This window comes from Lissotriton vulgaris, chromosome 5 (genome assembly GCF_964263255.1).
Source record: "Lissotriton vulgaris chromosome 5, aLisVul1.2, whole genome shotgun sequence".
Taxonomy (NCBI): Eukaryota; Metazoa; Chordata; class Amphibia; order Caudata; family Salamandridae; genus Lissotriton; species Lissotriton vulgaris.
The window spans coordinates 1,150,872,550-1,150,884,133 of record NC_141693.1 but is presented as its reverse complement, the minus strand read 5'-3'; the positions used below and the strand labels follow the sequence as shown (position 1 = coordinate 1,150,884,133).

At 50.4% G+C, this 11,584-nt stretch overlaps 1 pseudogene; it reads right to left on the bottom strand.

Annotated features, from left to right (window-relative positions):
• Nucleotides 1-341: 341 nt before the first annotated feature.
• Nucleotides 342-8,666, bottom strand: LOC147712129 (E3 ubiquitin-protein ligase TRIM62-like; annotated as a pseudogene).
• Nucleotides 8,667-11,584: the final 2,918 nt, after the last annotated feature.

Genomic DNA, 11,584 nt, shown 5'->3' with positions numbered 1-11,584 from the left:
AGGTGTTGGTCAACATGTTTCCCGCTCTCAGTGTATTTTACTTTGCGATTCTTCAGGACCAGAAAGATGAAACTATCTACACTTTAAAAAAAATTGTGGCATGGAACTTTTATCACAATCAATGTCTACTTGAAAATGATACAAAGTCTAGTCCCAAACGGATTAAGATTTTTAAACAGATTTAGATAGTGGTTCTCAAATAACAACAACAAAAATGCAACAAAACCATTGTCTTTACAGGATCTCACAATAACAATCTCACCAAATTCAGGTTTTACAGACATTCAAAAGTTACTTTCATAAAGATATCAATAGCCCTGATGATAGCCCAAAAGTTTGCACTAGGCCTTAATCCGGACGGTGTTTATTCGCAAGGGCTGGACATTCTTGCCATTGGAATGGCTCTGGCCAGGGCTGAAGTACGAGCACAGTTTGACAGGAAATTTCTCCTGGGATGTGTAGAGCCAGGACATGTCATCAGCATTGTAGAAAATGAGCAGTCCCTTGTCATAATCCAGGAATACTCCTACCTTCCCCAGCTTGCACCGTACATTCAGCCTTGTCCAGGGCTCAGTGCAGGCACTATACTGGTTGCCATCATGCATGAATATGCAGTAAAAGCCACTGCTTGGCTGGATCTAGATGCTCCCCTTCCGACTTACTGCCTCATGGGCCAGGCCAATCATCCACTGTGTTTTCTCAGAGACCACCACCTCTCAGTAGTGGACACCACTGTCCAAAGCTTTTGTGCCCAGGACCGAAACCTCTACATCAAAGCGTTTTGGAGTATCCTGAAGAGGCTGAGGGTGCAGGTTTCCATAGGCCACAATGGTGCAGTTGTCCGACAGGATGAGGAGTTGATGGGCAGTTTGGGGATCAAGTGTGAGTGCAGCTGGAACTGGATGGATGTCCTGGAAAAGAGACTTCCAGATTGTGTACTGTAAAGGTCCAGTGTACTTGGAGGTAGGAAAGTCTCCGTAAGTCAGGTTTGTCTCGTCATTCCGGACGGATACAAGATTATCCGGAGGGACCGCGTCAACCAGACTGGAGGAGGCATCGCCATCGTCCACAAGAACACCATCCGCATCACGACCAACTCCGACGACACCCTCACTGCGGCCGAACACCTGCACTTCCAGATCCACACCGACCCCAAGACCACCCTCAGAGGCACCCTCATCTACAGACCCCCAGGACCCCGCACACAATTCAGCGAAGACATCGCAGACTTCATCAGCCCACACGCCCTCCCCTCCGCTGACTACATCCTCCTCGGGGACCTCAACTTCCACCTGGAGAACAACAACCACCGCAACACCACCACCCTGCTGGACAACCTGCCAACCTTGGACTCAAGCAACTGGTGACCACCCCCACCCACTACGCCGGCCACACGCTTGACCCCGTCTTCTTCTCCAGCAAGGACATCTCCTTCAGCCACGCCACCGGACTCCACTGGACTCCACTGGACAGACTTCAGCTGCGTCCACTTCAGCTTCAGAAGGACCATGCTCCACCACCACCCGCAACAGGTCCCCCGCAGAAGCTGGAACAAGATCACAGCCGACCAACTCGCCACATCCCTGAGCCAGAACCCTCCCGCCAGCTCAGCGCACCCCAACCAAGCCGCCAACAACCTCACGAGGTGGATCAGCAACTGCGCAGACAACCTCGCTCCGCTGAAGACCCCCCGCACCAGACCCGGCTCCAAGAAAGCATCCTGGTTCACCGACGAACTCAAGAGCTCCAAGAAGAACTGCCGGACCCTTGAGAAAGCCTGGTGCAGAGACCCAACTACAGACAACATGACCACCCTCAAGCTCGCCACTCGAAAACATCACCAACTGATCCACGCCACCAAGAAAAACGCATTCAAGGAACGACTGGACAACAACGCCCACAACAGCAAGGAACTCTTCAACATCGTCAAAGAGCTCTCGAACCCTAGCGCCGGAAACAACAACATCACTCCCTCTCAAGACCTCTGCAACTCGCTTGCCTCGTTCTTCCACAGCAAGATCGAAGACATACACAACAGTTTCAGCACACAGCCGACACACCCTACGACCGTACCAATGCCCCCCACCACCACCCTCCGCGCCTGGACCCCGATCAACACCGAAGACACCATCTGCACGATGAACTCCATCCACTCCGTATCCCCAACCGACCCATGCCCTCACCACGTCTTCAACAAGGCCGACTCCGTCATCGCACCCCATCTCCTGGACATCATTAACACCTCCTTCGACACCGCCACCTTCCCGGAGAGCTGGAAGCACGCCAAACTCAGCGCCCTACTGAAGAAACCATCAGCTGACCCCACCGACCTCAAAAACTACCGCCCCATCTTGCTTCTTCCTTTTCCTGCCAAAGACATCGAGAAGACCGTCAACAGACAGCTTGCTCGAGACGAACGGATCCCTCAACCACTCGCAGTCCGGCTTCCCAGCCAACCACAGCACTGAGACCGCCCTCATCGCAGCCACCGACGACATCCGAACCCTGCTCGACAACGGGGAAACTGCGGCCCGCATCCTCCTGGACCTCTCCGCGGCGTTCAACACGGTCTGCCACCGCACCCTAGTACAGCGCCTCAACAACATCAAAATTCAGGAGAAGGCACTGGAATGGATCATCTCCTTCCTCACCGGAAGAACACAGAGAGTCCGCCTCCCCCTGTTCAGTTCAGAGGCCACCAAAGTCATTTGCGGCGTACCACAAGGATCATCACTCAGCCCCACACTGTTCAACATCTACATGAGCTCCCTTGCGGCCATCGCACGCCAACACAACCTCAACATCATCTCCTACGCCGACGACACCCAGCTGATCCTCTCCCTCACCAACGACCCCGCCACCGCCAGAAACAACCTACACGAAGGGATGAAAGACGTAGCTGAGTAGATGATGAACAGCCGCCTGAAACTGAACTCAGATAAGACGGAAGTCCTCATCCTGGGATCTTCGCCCTCTGCCTGGGACGACTCCTGGGCCCTGGCAGCGAACCCAAACCAACAGACCACGCGCGCAACCTGGGCTTCATCCTGGACTCCTCCCTCTCCATGACCAGACAAGTCAACGCCGTCTCCTCGTCTTGCTTCAACATCCTGCTCATGCTACGTAAGATCTTCAGGTGGATCCCGACAGAAACCAGGAAGAAGGTCACCCAGGCCCTCGTCACCAGCCGACTGGACTACGGCAACTCCCTCTACGCCGGAACCACAGCAAAGATCCAGAAAAGACTCCAGCGCATTCAGAACGCCTCCGCACGACTCATCATGGACATTCCCCACACAGCCACATCTCCGTACACCTGAGAAACTTGCACTTTCTCCCCGCCAGCAAGAGAATCACGTTCCGACTCCTCACCCACGCACACAAGGCTCTCCACAACCAAGGCCCAAGATACCTCAACGACCATCTGACCTTCTACACTCCCACCCGCCAGCTTCGATCGACCAACCACGCCCTCGCCGCCGTCCCCCGCATCCGAAGAGCCACAATGGGAGGAAGATCCTTCTCCTACCTGGCGGCCAAGACATGGAACTCCCTCCCCATCCACCCCCGCCTGACCCAAGACCACCTCACCTTCAGGAAGCAACTCAAGCCCTGGCTGTTCGAGCAGTAGCAGACCCTCCTCCCCCATGCGCCTTGAGACCCTCCGGGTGAGTAGCGGGCTATACAAATGCTTTGATTGATTGATTGATTGATTGGATGCCCCCCAGGAATGCATGATGGTCCATCTCCCCTAGCTTCTCTTGTAGGATCTGTATGCCCTCTTGCAGTTGGCGCAGCTGTTGACTGTAGTACTGCATCTTCTGCTCGATGTCTGTCAGGCTCCGTGCTGTATCTGCCTCCAGCTACCCTAGCATGGACTTCTGACGTTCACACAGAAGACGGTGCAGGTGCTCAAATGCCTCGCCAATTGTGGACCGTGTAGTGTCGGGCCCTAGGCCCGCATTATGGTAATGAAGTGATACACGGACACAGGGATAGTTGGCTAGTGAATGGCCCAGAGCACGTGCGCTCCGCCCCCTTTATTGACTGGGTCACGTGACTCGTGACACCAGTGGTGGGTGGGTGTAAAGTGTGATTACAGCATTTAAACAACTAGAACGTGTCCAGCCGGACACTACATTCCTCCCAAACTTTAATAAAAATTGAGGAAAGGCAAAGTCCGAACCTGTGGGAGGAAAAACATAAATATGCAATCATGGTAAATTTAAAAGGAGTCTCTGCAGCTGCTTGCTAGATGACGACGGTGGAAATTGCCGCTGAAACGTTAGTTCTCCTGGGCTCGACGTCCTGGTTCACGGTGGGCGTGCTCTTCTGGACTTGCACTCTGGAAGTGTGTTCTTCAGTTCACTGAGATCTTGTTTTTGGGGTGACGACGAACAGGATGACCAGATGGTAGATTTGGTGGATGTTGTCTTCTACTAGTCCATCTGGTTTCTTCATTGTAGGCAGCTTGGCTTCACATTGCAAAGGAGGGAGTGGTTGAAGGACATTCCTCTCACTGGGACGCTTCTCTCTTGCGGGTGTTCTCCTGCCACGAGATATCCCGGAGGCCCTCTTCTTCAGGTTTCCGCTGGGCTGGGTGTTCTCTGCAGCGTTGCTCCAACTCCACACTTTAGGCAGCTTGGCTTCACATTGCAAAGGAGGGAGTGGTTGAAGGACTTTCCTCTCACTGGGACGCCCCTCTCGCGGGTGTTCTCCTGCCACGAGATATCCCGGAGGCCCTCTTCTTCAGGTTTCCGCTGGGCTGGGTGTTCTCTGCAGCGTTGCTCAAACTCCACAGTCTGGGTGTGAATGGAGGAGGCGATGAGATTACTAACTCGCAGTCCGTAGCTCCACCTGGAGGGTGGTTGTTGACACTTGCCTTTGCACACAAGTTGCTCTTCTTCCAGGATGCAGGATAGACGGCGGTGGATCTATCTCTCTTGTCGGAACCCTCTGCCACCGGTGTCCCTGAGGCCTTTGCCCCTTGGATATCCACGGGCTGGTGTGGAGTGGTCAGTTCTCCTTCTGCCGGACGTCTGAGCGCTCTCCGCATCCCACCTTCGTCGCCAGTGTAATGTCAGGCCCTAGGCCGGCATTATGGTAAGGAAGGGAGACACGGATGCAGGGCTAGTTGGCTAGTGAATGGCCCAGAACACGTGCGCTCCGCCCCCTTTATTGACTGGGTCACGTGACTCGTGACGCCAATGATGGGTGGGTGTAAAGTGTGGATTACAGCATTTAAACAACTAGAACGTGTCCAGCCGGACACTACAGACTGCAGACCCTTTGCAGATATCTTGGTCTCTGCAAGCTGGCGCTTTAGGAGCTGCATTGCCTCAGTGTGTCCACGTTCGCTGTCCTGTAAGGCGCGGAGCTGTTCCTTGAGTTTCCGCTGGAGCTCCTCAAAGGCTTCATCAATGTTGGTCACCTGGTGCTGCTCATGGAGGGACAGTGGTCCCTATTCAGGGAGAATACAGTGTGATAGATAACCATACACTAGAATAGAATGTATGTCTTTTGTCAAGCCGGACAAGAATTTATTTTCATAATATTTTTCAAAAGTAGTATCAAATAAAACATTCAGATGACAAGTGGGCACAGCCGTGACCCACAGAACACAAGACAGAACAACGAACACAGAATTGGCCAAAAGGCAAGCCAAAATAGGTCTGTACACTTGTACTCAGTATAGACAGACACAAATTAATCATTTAACACCGTTGCACAATGTGTTATAGCTTGAGTCTGGTGCATAGGGTGATTGGGTGTCGACGACGTTTCGATGGCAACATTAAATATAGGGCATCATCTTCAGGACAAACAAATAATGCATTGCTGTCTTGATAATAATGTATCACACCTTTTTTACATTTCTAAGGTGGCAGAGAATCAACGGTTCACTATAGGCGCGAGGGCGCTCAGCATCTGGACTTTGGGGGTTGCTGGCACCAGCAGGATCAATTCTGTTTGCTTAATGGCAGAAAGTCCTATTGGGTGCTGTGTGCCAGCTGTAGGAAAATGCACAATTGATTCCGTTCTGGGAAGGACATGGCTTTTGTAGTTCGGACTGGACTGTTCCCATGGGGCACAGGGTCAGAGCTGATTTGCATATCGCCATTGTCTAACCCGGGGTGGTGTGGAGTGCAAAAAAACGATGGATTTGGGCCCAGATCTTTGGACTGGGTTGAGTGTGTGACATTGATCCACATTCGGTCCATCACCTGTTGTTTTTGCAAATTCCGCCCTAAGTGCGCTGGGGATGCCCAGACGTGGGTCCCAGGCACTCCACACCACTGGAGTCAAGCTAGCCGGGCTGATGAGAGGTGTTACCTCGAAACCGGTCCGGTCCTCGGATGCTTGATTCCGTTCTGGGAAGGACATGGCTTTTGTAGTTCGGACTGGACTGTTCCCATGGGGCACAGGGTCAGAGCTGATTTGCATATCGCCATTGTCTAACCCGGGGTGGTGTGGAGTGCAAAAAAATGATGGATTTGGGCCCAGATCTTTGGACTGGGTTGAGTGTGTGACATTGATCCACATTCCGTCTATCACCTGTTGTTTTTGCAAATTCCGCCCTAAGTGCGCTGGGGATGCCCAGACGTGGGTCCCAGGCACTCCACACCACTGGAGTCAAGCTAGCCGGGCTGATGAGAGGTGTTACCTCGAAACCGGTCCGGTCCTCGGATGCTTGATTCCGTTCTGGGAAGGACATGGCTTTTGTAGTTCGGACTGGACTGTTCCCATGGGGCACAAGGTCAGAGCTGATTTGCATATCGCCATTGTCTAACCCGGGGTGGTGTGGAGTGCAAAAAAACGATGGATTTGGGCCCAGATCTTTGGACTGGGTTGAGTGTGTGACATTGATCCACATTCGGTCCATCACCTGTTGTTTTTGCAAATTCCGCCCTAAGTGCGCTGGAGATGCCCAGACGTGGGTCCCAGGCACTCCACACCACTGGAGTCAAGCTAGCCGGGCTGATGAGAGGTGTAACCTCGAAACCGGTCCGGTCCTCGGATGGTTGATTCCGTTCTGGGAAGGACATGGCTTTTGTAGTTCGGACTGGACTGTTCCCATGGGGCACAGGGTCAGAGCTGATTTGCATATTGCCATTGTCTAACCCGGGGTGGTGTGGAGTGCAAAAAAACGATGGATTTGGGCCCAGATCTTTGGACTGGGTTGAGTGTGTGACATTGATCCACATTCGGTCCATCACCTGTTGTTTTTGCAAATTCCGCTCTAAGTGCGCTGGGGATGCCCAGACGTGGGTCCCAGGCACTCCACACCACTGGAGTCAAGCTAGCCGGGCTGATGAGAGGTGTTACCTCGAAACCGGTCCGGTCCTCAGATGCTTGATTCCGTTCTGGGAAGGACATGGCTTTTGTAGTTCGGACTGGACTGTTCCCATGGGGCACAGGGTCAGAGCTGATTTGCATATCGCCATTGTCTAACCCGGGGTGGTGTGGAGTGCAAAAAAACGATGGATTTGGGCCCAGATCTTTGGACTGGGTTGAGTGTGTGACATTGATCCACATTCGGTCCATCACCTGTTGTTTTTGCAAATTCCGCCCTAAGTGCGCTGGGGATGCCCAGACGTGGGTCCCAGGCACTCCACACCACTGGAGTCAAGCTAGCCGGGCTGATGAGAGGTGTTACCTCGAAACCGGTCCGGTCCTCGGATGCTTGATTCCGTTCTGGGAAAGACATGGCTTTTGTAGTTCGGACTGGACTGTTCCCATGGGGCACAGGGTCAGAGCTGATTTGCATATCCCCATTGTCTAACCCGGGGTGGTGTGGATTGCAAAAAAATGATGGATTTGGGCCCAGATCCTTGGACTGGGTTGAGTGTGTGACATTGATCCACATTCGGTCCATCACCTGTTGTTTTTGCTATATTTAATGTTGGCATCGAAACGTCGTCGACACCCAATCACCCTATGCACCAGACTCAAGCTATAACACATTGTGCAACGGTGTTAAATGATTAATTTGTGTCTGTCTATACTGAGTACAAGTGTACAGACCCATTTTGGCTTGCCTTTTGGCCAATTCTGTGTTTGTTGCTCTGTCTTGTGTTCTGTGGGTCACAGCTGTGCCCACTTGTCATCTGAATGTTTTATTTGATACTACTTTTGAAAAATATTATGAAAATAAATTCTTGTCCGGCTGGACAAAAGACATACATTCTATTATAGTGTATGATTATCTATCACACTGTATTCTCCCTGAATAGGGACCACTGTTCTCTATAACATGAAATTGCCCAAGGTCCCTGTCTAAATTTCCTTTGGGTTCCCTTGTTCTGTATAATAGCTCATGGAGGGACGGCTCGTCACAGAAGAAGCAGACCACGGTCCGATCAGTCAGGCAGAAGAGCTTGACCTTTTCGTGGTCCTTACACGGAAAGGAGCTCCTCTGAGCATTGAGGGAAGGCAGCGTACCACTCGACAATGTTGGAGAGATTCAGGCTGGGTGAGAGAGTGGGTTCAGCAAATGTCCTACGGCACTCGGGGCAATCCCGAGTGACTTGGTGCTCTTGCCGGCTCCAGTGCTCCGTGATGCACTTGCAGCAGAAGTAGTGCTTGCAGCTGAAGCTCACAGGGTCCTGCTAGATGCTCAGGCAGATATAGAAAAGCAGTTCATCCTTTAAGCAGCATGCCATCATCGAGGTGAACATTTGACCCGATTAAGACGCTAACTGCAGCTAGCAGAAAATACCTGGTCCCAAAAGTAGCTTCCTTCGTCTACAGTGATGAAAATTAAACTATTTGCATAAATATTAAATAAAACCACCAACTATGTCTGTTTTGCAAATTGGGAAAATTAAATCCCTGCTATTCACATCGCAATGAACACCGAGTCTATGTCTAAGACCTCTATGATAATTAATAAGGTTGTGTCTTTATGTCTCCAGCTTGACTTCACCCATAGAAGTCACATTCACACACTATAAATTCTCACAAGAAAATTAATACCCGTCACAGTTCATGAAGAATTGATTCGGGAGGTATACGTTAGCTTAAAAATTGCCTGCTCTAACTTAGCAATATTCTTGCTAGGCTGCTGCAGCTCAAAAGATATGTTACTAATAACCCTTTTTCATGAGAAAATAAAACTGCAACATACTTCGAAAATATCTTAAACTCGATCTGATGACACATGGGCAACCTGGGACTCATCTGTATCGTGGGTTGATTCAACCCTTCCTTCCTTTCTACTCTGTAAACATCACAGATATAGTTATATTACGTTGCCTAGCAATGTAACATATGTGCAAGACGTGCGCAGTGCCAGTCGTTAGTGATGCTCAAGGCAGTGACGTCAGATAATGGAATCGCAAGAAGCAAGCTGATAAAATGGATAGAAAACAAACACCAGCTGTGGGGACATGAAAAAAGGCAAAACTAACACCACTATAGCAAACATTAACCTCTTACAGTTCTAGCTGCCCAACAGTATTGTCTACCCAATGGTTGTTTGCTAAACTGCACTCGAATAGGGACAACCTCCGAAGGCTTCCTCACTGCCACTTAAACCACAGCTCAGCCAACACTGCCACATCATCTCTAATCGCAGCTCCTCTAATGCGCCCCTTGCTTTTATACAAATCCCAAACACTCCTCGATCCTTCACAACCATCGAGAACTACTCACTGGCACTTCGCTCCCAGTGTACCCGTTTAACACATTGCATCCCAACACATTTAAAGACCATCTGTCCGCTGCTTATCAGGCTCGTCCGCGATTATAGCCGTAAATTCATCAATGTCTTGGATGTATGATGGTACAAGTTTCACCAATAGTTGTAGAAAATGATCACAAACTTGTGACAGGCTCTAGAACGGAGTCGATTCCAGATACAATAGGGCACCCAGGTACTGGGGTGAGCCCTTGTGGATCTTCGGTAATATATAGAAAAAGGCTAACAACCAACAAATGTTAGAAACCAGGCTCCAAGCCATCCTCTGTCAGGTGGAGGCAACAATCGGGGCCCATGGGTAGGCCTTACTTCCAGCCATGGGGATGGTCAGGAGTACTCCACTTGCTCATGAGGTGTGTTTGGTCTCTAAGAATTCTCAGAGTCAGGTCTGTGTTCTCAGGTGCTAGACACACTCCTTCCACTCTTTTGTCCCTCAGCGGTGACACCTTGTAGGTGGCTTTTCAGTTCAGGGTCTGTACTCCGAGAATGAAGAAGTTCTCGGCAGTCAAGTACTTCCAGGGGGTCACACAGTCCCTTTCAAGAGTTTCACCAATAGTTGTAGAAAATGAACACAAAATTGTGACAGAGGCTCTAGAATGGAGTCGATTTCAGATACTGGGGTGACCCCCTTGTGGATCTTCAGTAATATATAGAAGTAGAGGGTCTTGGGTTCTTTTTTGTTGAGGAAGGAAGCCTAGTTTTTGCTCAACCACCCTTGGTTCTCTGTTGAGTTAACCAGTCCAGTGATTGTCTTTGTCAGGCGCTCTAACGGGCTGCAGGGGATAGGGGTGTAGTACTTCATATTGCTCAATTGCCTCAAACATTCCCTGTCATAATCAGGGGTTGCCATTATGACTGACGCCCAACCTTTATTGGCTTGTATCACCGTGATGGTGGGGTCGTTGGCCAGAGATTCAATGGCCATCATCTCTTCCTTAGAGATGTTGCAGAAGTGCCTAGGATCCGTGGCTGTTTTGACCTATTTTAGGACAGCTTGTTCATAGGTTATCACTTCGTTCGGTATTATTCCATTGTTGGGGGTGAAGGTCGAGGGGTTATGTAAACCTGAATCGTCCACTGGTTGGGAAGGTTTAACTTCAAGGAAAGCTCTTGTTTGTTCAGTTGTCTGGGTGACAGGTTGACCACTAAGTTCTGTTTTTCGTGTAACTCCTGGTTTCCACCAGCCACTGTTGTGGCTCTTCCCATTGTACCCTCTTTTCCTGTTGGTTTCCTCTTCTTCACCCACGCCCTCTGCCCCAACCTCTGCCTATAAAAGGCTGGCTCATGCTTGGGGGTCCCAATTGGGGTGGGCCTTGGGGAAACATGGGGTATTGCCAGAATGCCGGTCCCTGGTAATGTGGTGGTTGGTAGGTATTGTATCTTTGCCTCCCACCCCTCCTGGGTTGGTTAGGCTTCCAATTTTCCACACTGGAGTCACTGTTAGTTGAGGACCCCCTTCTGGTGGAATTAGAGCTGGTGTCAGAGAGGTTACCCATTCCTGGTGGAACAAAGTCTGGTTTAAGGTATGGGTATACCTTCTCTTTGTCAAAACGTTTGATGTCTTTCTAGAGTTTTACAACATTTTGCTTCATAAGGTACACCTTATGTTCCGCTATCTCGTTGTTCAACTCTGTTAATTTGGATTTGTAGCTTGGGCCTGGTATTGCACTCTTAGGGGTGCTCTCTGCTATTTGGATTCGGACCAGTAATTCATCTGCTAGTCTTTTGGATGTATCAATATTCAATATGAGGAGATCTCTCGTACACTTCCATGATATCTGTGACCATTCTGTCTTGAATAGGCCATCTTCCCAAAAGATTCTGGGGAAGTTCTTCGCGATAAGGCCGTTAAGTGAAATGTTGGTTCTCCGGTATTCGGTCATT